Here is a 10,859-nt window from a genome sequence, read left to right as displayed (position 1 = left end):
TAATTCTCAGAGATTCCTCAGTCCCACAGCAGCCCCACCACCCAATATCTCAGGCCTTTCCTTAAGGCGTTTGACCCTCAGGAGAGCCTTAAGGGAAACATGGTGTGCTGCAGGGCAGAAGAGATAGCGAGGAATTCTTTTTGCACAACTGAGTGAGGCACTGAATGCCATTCATTGTGTATGAAGAATATTTCTGTTGCAGTTTCTTTTCAACACATGAGACTTTTGCATTTTAGTCACAGTTTTTAAATTTTAATTTTTTTTAATCCAAGTTTATTTTCCAAAAGAGTCAATGAATTTAAGCAACACTGAGGCTGATCTAAAAGGACCTGTATGCCCTTTTAACTTTTTCTGAAATATCCTGGTTTTGAAGATCCCTGTTTTGTTGCATTTTTCTTCTAAAAAATTGTGTCTGTTTTTGTCCTTATTGTCCTGTTTTTTCTTAGTGATTGGTTTTATTGATCATGTGCTTGGAGAAATATGACCTAACATGTTGCTGTGCCAATAACCCCAATTCTACCTTTAAAAGCACAAAGAAAACACCTTTCATTTTCAAGGCAATACAAGAATAGGGATTGTTCTAGCTACCAATGTACTAAATATATTGCTTTACTTGCTGTGGTTATGGATATGTTGGTAAGGCAATGGGCTTATTTCTGTATACCGTAAAGGGGTTCAAATCTCAGTTCCCATGCAACACCAAACAATGGCTGGATGAGGCCTGTGGTTCCCGCTTTCCCTCCTTCGTGCATTTCTGTTGTTTTAGTTACATAATTCAGCAAACTGTGCTTTTCACTTCCCCTGCAAACCAGGTTTTCTCCCCCCTTTTTTATTAATACATTTATACATACATATTACAGATATACAAACAAACATACATTTCATACAATCCTTAAAAATATTCATACATACCCACATTTGATCCCGCACATACTTCCAATCTACTCAATTGCAATTTCTTTCCATTTCTATTACTTTCTTTCACACACTATTAAACCAACTTTCTACTTTTTCTGTTGCACATTGTTCTCCTTATTATTTGATATTTCAGTATTTATAGCGGAACTTGTTTATTCTAATAGGAATTCAGGTTTTTCAATATGATTTTGCAAATATTCTTTAAACGCCTTCCAGTCCTTGTCTATCTTTTCTTTTGAGATCCTTCTGATGCAAACCAGGTTTTCAACCCGGCCAGGATCAAACCCCAACCTGCAGTTCTGTTTTGTAGAACAGACACAATACACAAACTATTTCCGCTTGCCTGATGGAATGATCTGACGTCTCCCCTGACTGCATGCTGTTCCTGGGTTCTTCAATCCCAACTTTGGCGGGCAACGTGGGAGGAGAGGGAGAGAAATCTCTGTTAAACAAGCACAAGTCCTTGTGCAGGCTTCCACTGGTAGGGCTAGTTCATTGAATCTGATCCATAGTTTGCCCATTTGGGTGAAAGGCCAAAGTATAGTTTCTGAAAGGCAAGAAGCAACCAGTTAAAGAGAATGTGTAAGGGGCGGCAGAGGAGGAAGGATCATACATGGTTCGTTCCTCTCCTGCCAAACCATGGCATAGCATAACACAGGAAATTTCTCAATTTATGAGGATCACTTTAAATCACCTGACGGGTGGGTGGTTATCTTTGCATAGTAGCTGAACTTGTTGCACAAGCCCTCTCTATCAACACAGGGCACACCTTCGCTAAGAACCATTGCAGAGGCTTGAGAATAATGAAATAGCGTCTGAGATAGTTGAGCTGCCACGTAAGCAACTTAACCTTTACTCACTGGGCATGAGGAAGGTGCAGCAGGATTCAAAGAAAGATAGCGGCTTAAACCTACAAAGGAATGAATGACTTTCCAATCTGATTGGCGACATAAAAGAGACCCAGGATCATTTAGAGCACTCCTTTGCTTTCCTCCACATTTATTTTTTTTTTGCCCTTTGACACCGGCAACACTGATTGTAGCATTTAATGATGATATTCAAGGTGAAGCGATTGCCAGCTTAAGTTGTAGTTTTGACCTTCCTTCCACTAAAGTAATTGTGCTGAATTCATTTCAACCTATTAAAAACCATGTCCAGCAAAGAGAAACTCTGGTTAATGTAGCAGCAAAAAGAGAATAAGCGCTGTGGCCATGTTTTGCTTTGAAACAACTATTGGAACCTTTTATACAGGCAATAAACACAAGGAGAGGACTAATTGGTGTCACACCTGCTGGCACCACTTCTGCCCGCTGTGCGTTCTAGGCTTACGCTTGCATGGTGCCTATACATGTATAGCCAAATGAGCATTGGCTCCTGTTTGTATTGCCCATCTTCCAACGTCATGCACAAAGGAGGCTGCACATGTTCAGTTTTATGTGCATACATTTCATGGAAACAAGATCCAAGAATATGCAGCAGCAGGGACATTGCCAGTGACCATGATCCCCATTTCCCCTCTCTGTGTGGACATAAATGAATGTGTGTATCTATGTCAGGCATAGGCAAACTTGGCCCTCCAGTTGTTTTGGGACTACAACTCCCATCATCCCTAGCTAACAAGACCAGTGGTCAGGAATTGTAGTTTCAAAACATCTGGAGAGCCGAGTTTGCTTATGCCTGATCTGTGTGCATGAACAGAATTTTCAGGCTTAGAGATGGGAGGATACATCTTTGAAGGACCAATGTGGGTTTGTTCATGCCACAGAAAAGGTAGGCCAGTGTCCAGGATAGAGGTGGGAAGTTGTGGGGTTGTGAGAAGTCAAGGACCTCTTACTATTTTTGCAGCAGGATCCCAGGCTTAGAGCCACTGGCGGAGGAAGAGGAGTGTGGGGTGAGCGCACCGCCCCCGGCAGCGCGATCCCGGTGGGGTGCCATTGCGGCTCCCCCCCCCCGCCAACACAGGCGGCATGCCACACCCCCAGGACGTGTGCCAGCCCCGCCCACGCCTGCTCTCTGCCCCACACCCCCCGTCCTGGAGCATGAAGCTCCGCCACTGCTTAGAGCCACCCAATCAGCATGAAAGGGGGACTTTTATCTACTGATTCTGTTCAACCTTTGTGCTGATTAGAGCCAATCAGGGTAAAAGGATGTCAGTCAGTCATTGAGGATTGACTCTTGGATCACTCTGGGGAAGGTGCATGGAAAAAACACTTGGATGTTGTTCTGTATGTTCCAAAGCTAAACAAAGTGCTTCAGATTCAAGATACTGGTATGTAGTGTTATGTATGTACAATGGAACTTCAAGGAGCTCACATTACTCTGAAAGACCATATTAGAGCACCCCAAATCATTTGCACAGGAAATAGTAGATCTAACTGAAAGGAAACACATGGAGATCTGCATTGATAGTTGCAGTGCACCCCTTATTAATATTACTGTAATTTCTCAAGATTATTCTATAATCTTAGAACGCTGTGCAATGTTAGAAGAGGGTGTGGTTGTGACTATCAGGAAGGGACTGCGCACTTCTGAATTTGCCACTGTGCTACTGGTCCAGGAACATCCAAGACAACAAACAAGACTACTGAGGAATTCGGGACTGGTAGCAGGCTGCAGACAGTGGCGGAGTGCAGACGGGGGCATGGCTGGCGCATGTCCCAGTGGGTGTGGCGTGCATCCCAGGGGTGTGGGGTGTGTCCTGGGGGTGTGGCGCACTGCCTGCAGGGGCGTGGCGCCCAGCGCGGGGGGGGCAGCTGCGATGGCACCCCACCAGGATTGTGCTCTCCCCTCCCCCCTCTTCCTCTGCCAGTGGCTGCAGAAAAACATTCATGGAGAATTCACGGAACATAAAAACAAAAACCTGGCAGCATGGGAGGGGTGAGCAAGAGTGTTCACCAGCATATTGCCAGCACCGTTCTTATTTCCTTTTGCAGGTGCTGCTGAGAGATGGTCAAAGCGGTCCCAACTGTTCCTCATCACAGGGCACAAAGCCACGATTGAGGAACAATTCCTGATCAATAGGGATTGGGATATATGTGCCAGTTACCCATTCATCCCTGTCCATTTCCCATCTTCAAATCACAGCTGCAGAACCTGGAAGCCATCCTGATAGATCTATTCAGAGCTGGTTTAAGTGGTGTGTGAACATATTGTCTTCTCCACGCTAGGTTCCATTATCCTTAATGGTACAGCTTTTATTGGATAGTGCCACATTTCAGAAATAAGAATCAAGGCATTGATGCAGCCTTTCCAATTTATCATCAATGGTCCCCATTTGTTTACAGCTGCACCATCCTTTTGGAGCAGCAGTGCCCAGACATGGCCACAACACTTTCTATGTAGTGTTTTCATTACTAAACATGAGTAGTACAATTAATTCTGGAATTATGGTAGTAATTGCCCTTTACACATGAGCCTCTCACAGTCACACCATATGTTTAAAGCACATTTAATGCACATGGCCTGTTCCCAAAGAATCCTGAGGACTGTAGTTTAACCCTCACAGAGGAAAAACCCCAAACACCCTTAACAAACCTGGGATTCTTTGGGGAAAGCCATGCACTTTAAATGCACACTAAATCTGCTTTAAATATATAATGTGCGGGCACCAGTCACAGCGAATGCACATGGGAAGGTTAGGTATTTCAGCAGCAAGCCACAATCCCAACCTATGCATGTTCATTGTAAGGTTTCAAAAGACCTAGGTATGTACAGGTGAACATACGGAGGGCACCCTCTCAAGAACCCCAGAACAGCAGATTCCCAAATGCATGTGTCTTTTCAGAACTTATTTGCAATCCATGCATGCAGCGCAACGGAGGAGACTGTCACCCTCATGCCATATCCACTATGCATTGTGACCTAGGCACATTGGCTGGACTCTACGTTTGTACAGATGTGTGCAAGTAGGCTCTGCATGAACAACTGGAAGCAGGATTGTGCAGACAAACCTGCACACACTCCCAATTCATATGCATGCTGGAGGAGATATGCGCTGAGTCTACTACATGGGTTTGGGGTTGGCACAAGACCTCCACAAGTGTGGATTCTACATAATCTGAGCATGTAAAAAGGACTAGACATCTCTCTTGACTTGTTGGCCTTTTAGGTCAGAGCATGACGATGGTATAATAATAATAATAATAATAATAATAATAATAATAATAATAATAGTTTATTTATACCCCACCCATCTGGCTGGGTTTCCTCAGCCACTCTGGGCAGCTTCCAGCAGAAAATTAAAATACAATAGTCTATTAAACATTAAAAGTTTCCCTAAACAGGGCTGCCTTCAGAAGTCTTCTAAAAGTCTGGTAGTTGTTGTTCTTTTTGACATCTGGTGGGAGGGCATTCCACAGGGCGGGTGCCACTACCAAGAAGGCCCTCTGTCTAGTTCCCTGTAACTTGGCTTCTCACAGTGAGAGAACCGCCAGAAGGCCCCCGGCACTGGACCTCAGTGTCCGGGCAGAACGATGGGGGTTCATTCTGCTAGGTTGCAATGGGAGGAAGCTGAGTTCATAAGCCATTTACAACCTCATGCAGACTACTATTGTGAGGTATGTTTGCAGAGACCAGAGTATATGGCTGACTTGGGCAAATTGCTGCCCTGCAGATCTCCCAGTTCCAATCATCCCGGCCAGCATGACTATTGGTATGAGATGCTGAGAGTTGTAGTCCAAAACATCTGAAGGATATCAGTTTGGGGAAAGCTGGCATAGGATCATTGTAAAAAAAAAAAAAAAAAAGGATAGTATTTTCAGCTTATGCCAGTGTATTTTATACCAATAGATATTATTTATATAAAATACATCCACAGAAGCCTAGAATGTTACTGCACTTTTACTATGATTTCCCGATGAGTTGTTTTTTTTTTAGGCAATACTTTTCTGCAAAGCGTTTGACAAAATCCATTCTCCAAAATGCTCCTGTAATGGATGGGAACTGGTAATAAATGACATTACAGCATTCTCATTGGTCAGGCATGAGAAAGCTTAATGGCATATATATCCTTTTAGTTAAATTATGCTTGTCATAGAGGTAGGAGAAGGGTGAAAGAACCATTTTGCTTTCTATGGAATCTTCTCGTTCAAAAGCAATCCATCAATAGTGCCGTTCAATGTCTGAATATTGTAACCTTTATCTGATGAAGATAGAAACTGGCAGCAGCAATTAGAAAACTTTGCCACAGAATAAATACAATTAGAACAATATAGATATTAATGTCTGATTTCTGCAAAGGGCTGGGGGTGGGGAATCCAAACGGTGCATGAAAGCTTGATGTTTCTATTTGGATTTATCAATGGTGGCATCAGATATTAATCTGGAGGCAGTCTGGCCAAGGAATCAAGCCATTACAAGCCCACAAGAAGACTCTGGTTTTTTTTACAACTGTCTCTTCCATTTTACTTATTAAGATTCTATCCCCTCCTTCCTCCCAAAGGAGTCTCTTTGCATCTCTCGGTGCAACATGCAGATCCATGGCAATGCACAACGTGCCTTTGATTCCTCAGTTCCCCACTGTTGGCATGATCTGAAAACACAATTTCAACAAAATATTGAAAAAATTGGAAGGACCCAATGAAAGAAAGAGGCTGCATGCTACCTAGGCCTATCATTAAGAACGAAAGAATGGTTGTGCCAACAGGAAAGGGCAGAATTCATCCAGAATGAGCAGGAGGATGTAGCAATGCTGGCTTACCACATTTTAAAGTAATAATAATAATAATAATAATAATAATAATAATAATAATAATAATTAATTTATTATTTATACCCCGCCCATCTGGCTGGGCTTCCCCAGCCACTCTGGGCGGCTTCCAAAAGAATATTAAAATACTATAATACATCAAACATTAAAAGCTTCCCGAAACAGGGCTGCCTTCAGATGTCTTCTGAAAGCCTGGTAGTTGTTGTTCTCTTTGACATCTGGTGGGAGTGCGTTCCACAGGGAGGGCGCCACTACCGAGAAGGCCCTCTGCCTGGTTCCCTGTAACTTGGCTTCTCGCAATGAGGGAACTGCCAGAAGGCCCTCGGTGCTGGACCTCAGTGTCCGGGTAGAACGATGGGGGTGGAAACGCTCCTTCAGGTATACTGGACCGAGGCCGTTTAGGGCTTTAAAGGTCAGCACCAACACTTTGAATTGTGCTCGGAAACGTACTGGTAAGCCAAGTAACACATTACAATCTTAAGGGAGAGGAAGACAATGAAGTCCAGAGTCTAAAATTACCTAACTGCACCACTGCTAATAAACCCCTGTCAGTACTCCAGGTTTTGCAAACATGAGTCATAAAAAAAAAACTGGTGGTGGTTGCAACACCTTTGTCTAACCATCACGGCGCCTCTTCTACACAGACAGGGGCAGACAGGACAACCATGTTATCCGTAACCAAAACTGACCGATGGGCTATTCATTCCTGCTCTCTGTCATTTCCAGGACATGCAATTTATTTTTAAATGGCATCTTCCTTTCCTCAAATGATGCACTGCTTCATTTGAGTTTTACTTCTGTTTCCTCCCAAGTATTACACGAGAATGAAGTTTGAAGTCAGCAAGAGAGGGATTAATGGCAATGGGGAAAGGGTGGCAAGGAATTGACTGGAGACACAGAGGCATTGATCAGATGAGTTAGCAGCCGCTGGTGGCAGGAAGCCAGCCATTTTATTTTCAAAAGATTGATTTCAAAATGGATTTTTATGCTTTCTCTTTTAAAGGGGGCTCAAGCACTCAGGAAAATATGCCAGACTGGCAGAACTTAAAGCTGAAGCCTGAATCTGCTGTCCAGACAACAATCGCCTTCTTTTTCCAGCTGCCGCTGTTAAGTTCGCTCATTCTCCACCAGTTGTTCTTTCTCAAATGTGCACAGGTTGCTCAGCTGCTCATGGCCTGTTTGCACATTGCTCTAGTTGCATGCAACCAGCTTTGTGGGCGGACAAGGGTTGGGAGGTGATACTGTACATTAGGGCTATGCACAGCTCCCCTGATCTGCCCTGGGGGCCAGATGGGAGGGGGATACGGCATCTCCGCTTCCCCTCATGAGAATGGAGCGTTCAATGCTGCAAGGTCTTCCTTCACATTCAGCTTCTCTGTGGGGAAGGCGCACTTGCAGACAAGCACTCTGCACCCCACAGGATCAATGCCTCTGCTCCACAGCTGATATGCTCCAGAGGAAAGGAAGGAAGGAAGGTGGCAAGGCTGGGGCTGCATGGACACACTGGCAGGGTGTGCAGGTTGGTTCTGCCAGAATGCTCACCTAGCCCCAACCTCACTCCTTCCCTGCCCAGGAAGCATAGTGACCCTGTTGTCAGGAGGGCTGTGGAACAGCACCACCACACCAGCTGTGCTAGTGTGCAGGCACGGTGCTCCTTCTCTATCTAATGAACAATGATTTATTATACTGAGATAACTATATCTGACTCTGAAGTAGAATGAAACTATGAATTTGGAGTTAAATTTTAACACCGTGCTTAGAAAAAGCAAAAGAACCACAGGGCCTGGCTTGCAGTTTTTCTACATAGAGAGGTCCCATTGACATCAATAAGAGTTCCCTGTGAGGAAGTTAAGCAGGAGTTAATGAATCATCACCAACAAAATAGCAAATTTGCTTCCAGGAAGCTGCTGCTGCTGCTGCTTCTGCTGCTGCTGCTGCTTCTGCTTCTTCTTCTTCTTCTTCTTCTTCTTCTTCTTCTTCTTCTTCTTCTTCTTCTTCTTCTTCTTCTTCTTCTTCTTTTGACAGTCTAAAGAGTAACAGGAAGATCCTAAGTGCAGAGCATATATGAAACTCAGTGAAATGACTGGAAATTGCCCACTGCAACTTTGTAAGCATATATAGACAAATGCACAGCAATAATTATTTCCCCCCACTTAGAAAGGGCTTCCCAGCAAGAGCTTTCTATCAAAAATGCCAAAGGAGGTCTTGTAGCAAGTGAACTTGTGACCGCACCAACTCCACAGATCATTTTAGTTGTCAGTTCATTGCCCCAACACACCACTAGGACTCTGTTGGATCAATGACCTGCAAAATAAAGTATTTCCAGTGGAGCCCTGAAATAATATTGTGTTAGCAGCACCTGCAATGACAGAGCCTCTGGAGTCTGTGGGGGTCTGTGCAATTTAGACTGACTTTTGAATCTGATGGAGGCATTATTGCCTATCAAAGTATTGACCCTTGAGCTGTGGTGTCTCTTCTTAGGCCCTTGAAACCCTTCGCTGTAAAATCTCAGCAGAATCGTCTGTTAAAGTCAATACTCCATATTCTCAGTAATTCTCTGTTTACATTGTTTTTTGGTGGAATATAATGCAATGCTTCTAATTATACCCATGCCTCAGAAGGCACAAAGGAGCTGGTGCTAGTGTTGAGTAAATACATGTGTAGGGAATTCCTGAAATAGAGCTCATCTTTTTGAAAAACGAAAGAAAAAGAAACCCACACACCTCGAAGGAAACCAGCTACAAATTAGCAATTAAGAACAATTACATACAGGGTATGAATGAAGAAAATCCCTTTATGAAAATTTCCAATTCACTTGTGAGGAAACTAACTGCAAAATAAAAACTGGAATGGGACTCTGGGATAGTACAAACCTTTTTGCAAAAGCAGAAAGCGTCGTCCCAAAAGAATCCTTGCCAGAATTTCATCAGGCTGTGCTTTAAAATCCCTCCGTTTCAACTGGCTTTGTCCCACTTTCTTGCTAATCTTAATTGTCAGGGTATTTTTCTGACTTGTTAATTTGCTTGTAAAATATGCAGTGATGCTTTGTGTTTTCGTGTATGTGTAAATACTGACGTGTCTCTTTAACTTTCCCTTTGCTGAGCGTATCCAGTTTGCCCAGCTTTCACATGGGTGATATGCAACTGAGGTTTACTCAGAGTAGCCCCACTCACATTAATAAATACGACAAAGGGCCACCCATATCTCACCTTAATGTGGATTCTGAACCCCCACGCCTCCTTTTCATTATCCCTGGTCCATGCAGCAGCATCCTCCAACTATTGCTGTCCCACACTTTGTGCTTTCTAGATCTGGAGATTCCCTATGCTTTGAAAATCTGAACAGGAAAGCTACACCAGTTGCATAGGGAATCTCTGGATTTAGGATGGAAAAAGTGTGGGACAGCAAGAGAAAGCCACATTTCCTCTGGCTTCAGAGGGTGAGATTCAACTCCACTTTTTATGCTTTCCGTGTGTTTGGCAACAGATCTTTTGGTTAGCAGGGCCAAATATTTCTTTAAGCCACTGAGGAAAGCAGGGCAATTCCACATAATGTCATGGGATTCATTCTCAAGTATCACTTCGTTTCAATGAAATCAGAAGTAACACAGGGGTTTATTAAGTTCTCCTGCCTCTTCGCTAACTTCAAAATGCCATGAAAGTAGCTTCCCGTATTGCTTTTAGTATGTTACAATTTGTTTTCAGAGACCTTCTGACAAGTGCCTGCATCTTATGATATAAGCTCCCCCTGCCCTCCTTCAGTATGTCTGCAGCTGCAAGCAGAAAGAAAATAGCATTTTATCTGGAGACCTGTGATAGCAAGGAGTCACTTTAATGAAACCTGAAGCTGACCTCAGCGGTATCTCCATCCGAAAGGAAGCTACTGAGCCCCGCTGTAAAGTGACAAAGCAAATGCTTCCAGGGTTGTGTTGTTGGATGGAGCTATTCTAGTAATAAGGAAAGCAACTTGGCAAGAAAGCACCTGAACATGTGATATTGGGTCACTTGGCCAGCTTCCTTGACTACAGAGTTGTAAAGAACAAGACTAGATGCATGAGACATTAAAATTCAAATATTACACCTTGTGTTTGTGTGAATCACTGGCTACAACGCCAGCATTATCACACCAAAGGAACCGCAAGCTACTCACACAGGGGTCCATAAAAGCCTAGCTGAGGAATCACAAATTTATAAGCAAGCGAAGTAAGAGATTTTCAGTCATGTCAGGAGTGTGC

This window comes from Podarcis liolepis, assembly GCF_965112155.1.
Source record: "Podarcis liolepis genome assembly, chromosome: 5".
Lineage (NCBI taxonomy): Eukaryota > Metazoa > Chordata > Lepidosauria > Squamata > Lacertidae > Podarcis > Podarcis liolepis.
This window is presented reverse-complemented; position numbering follows the sequence as displayed.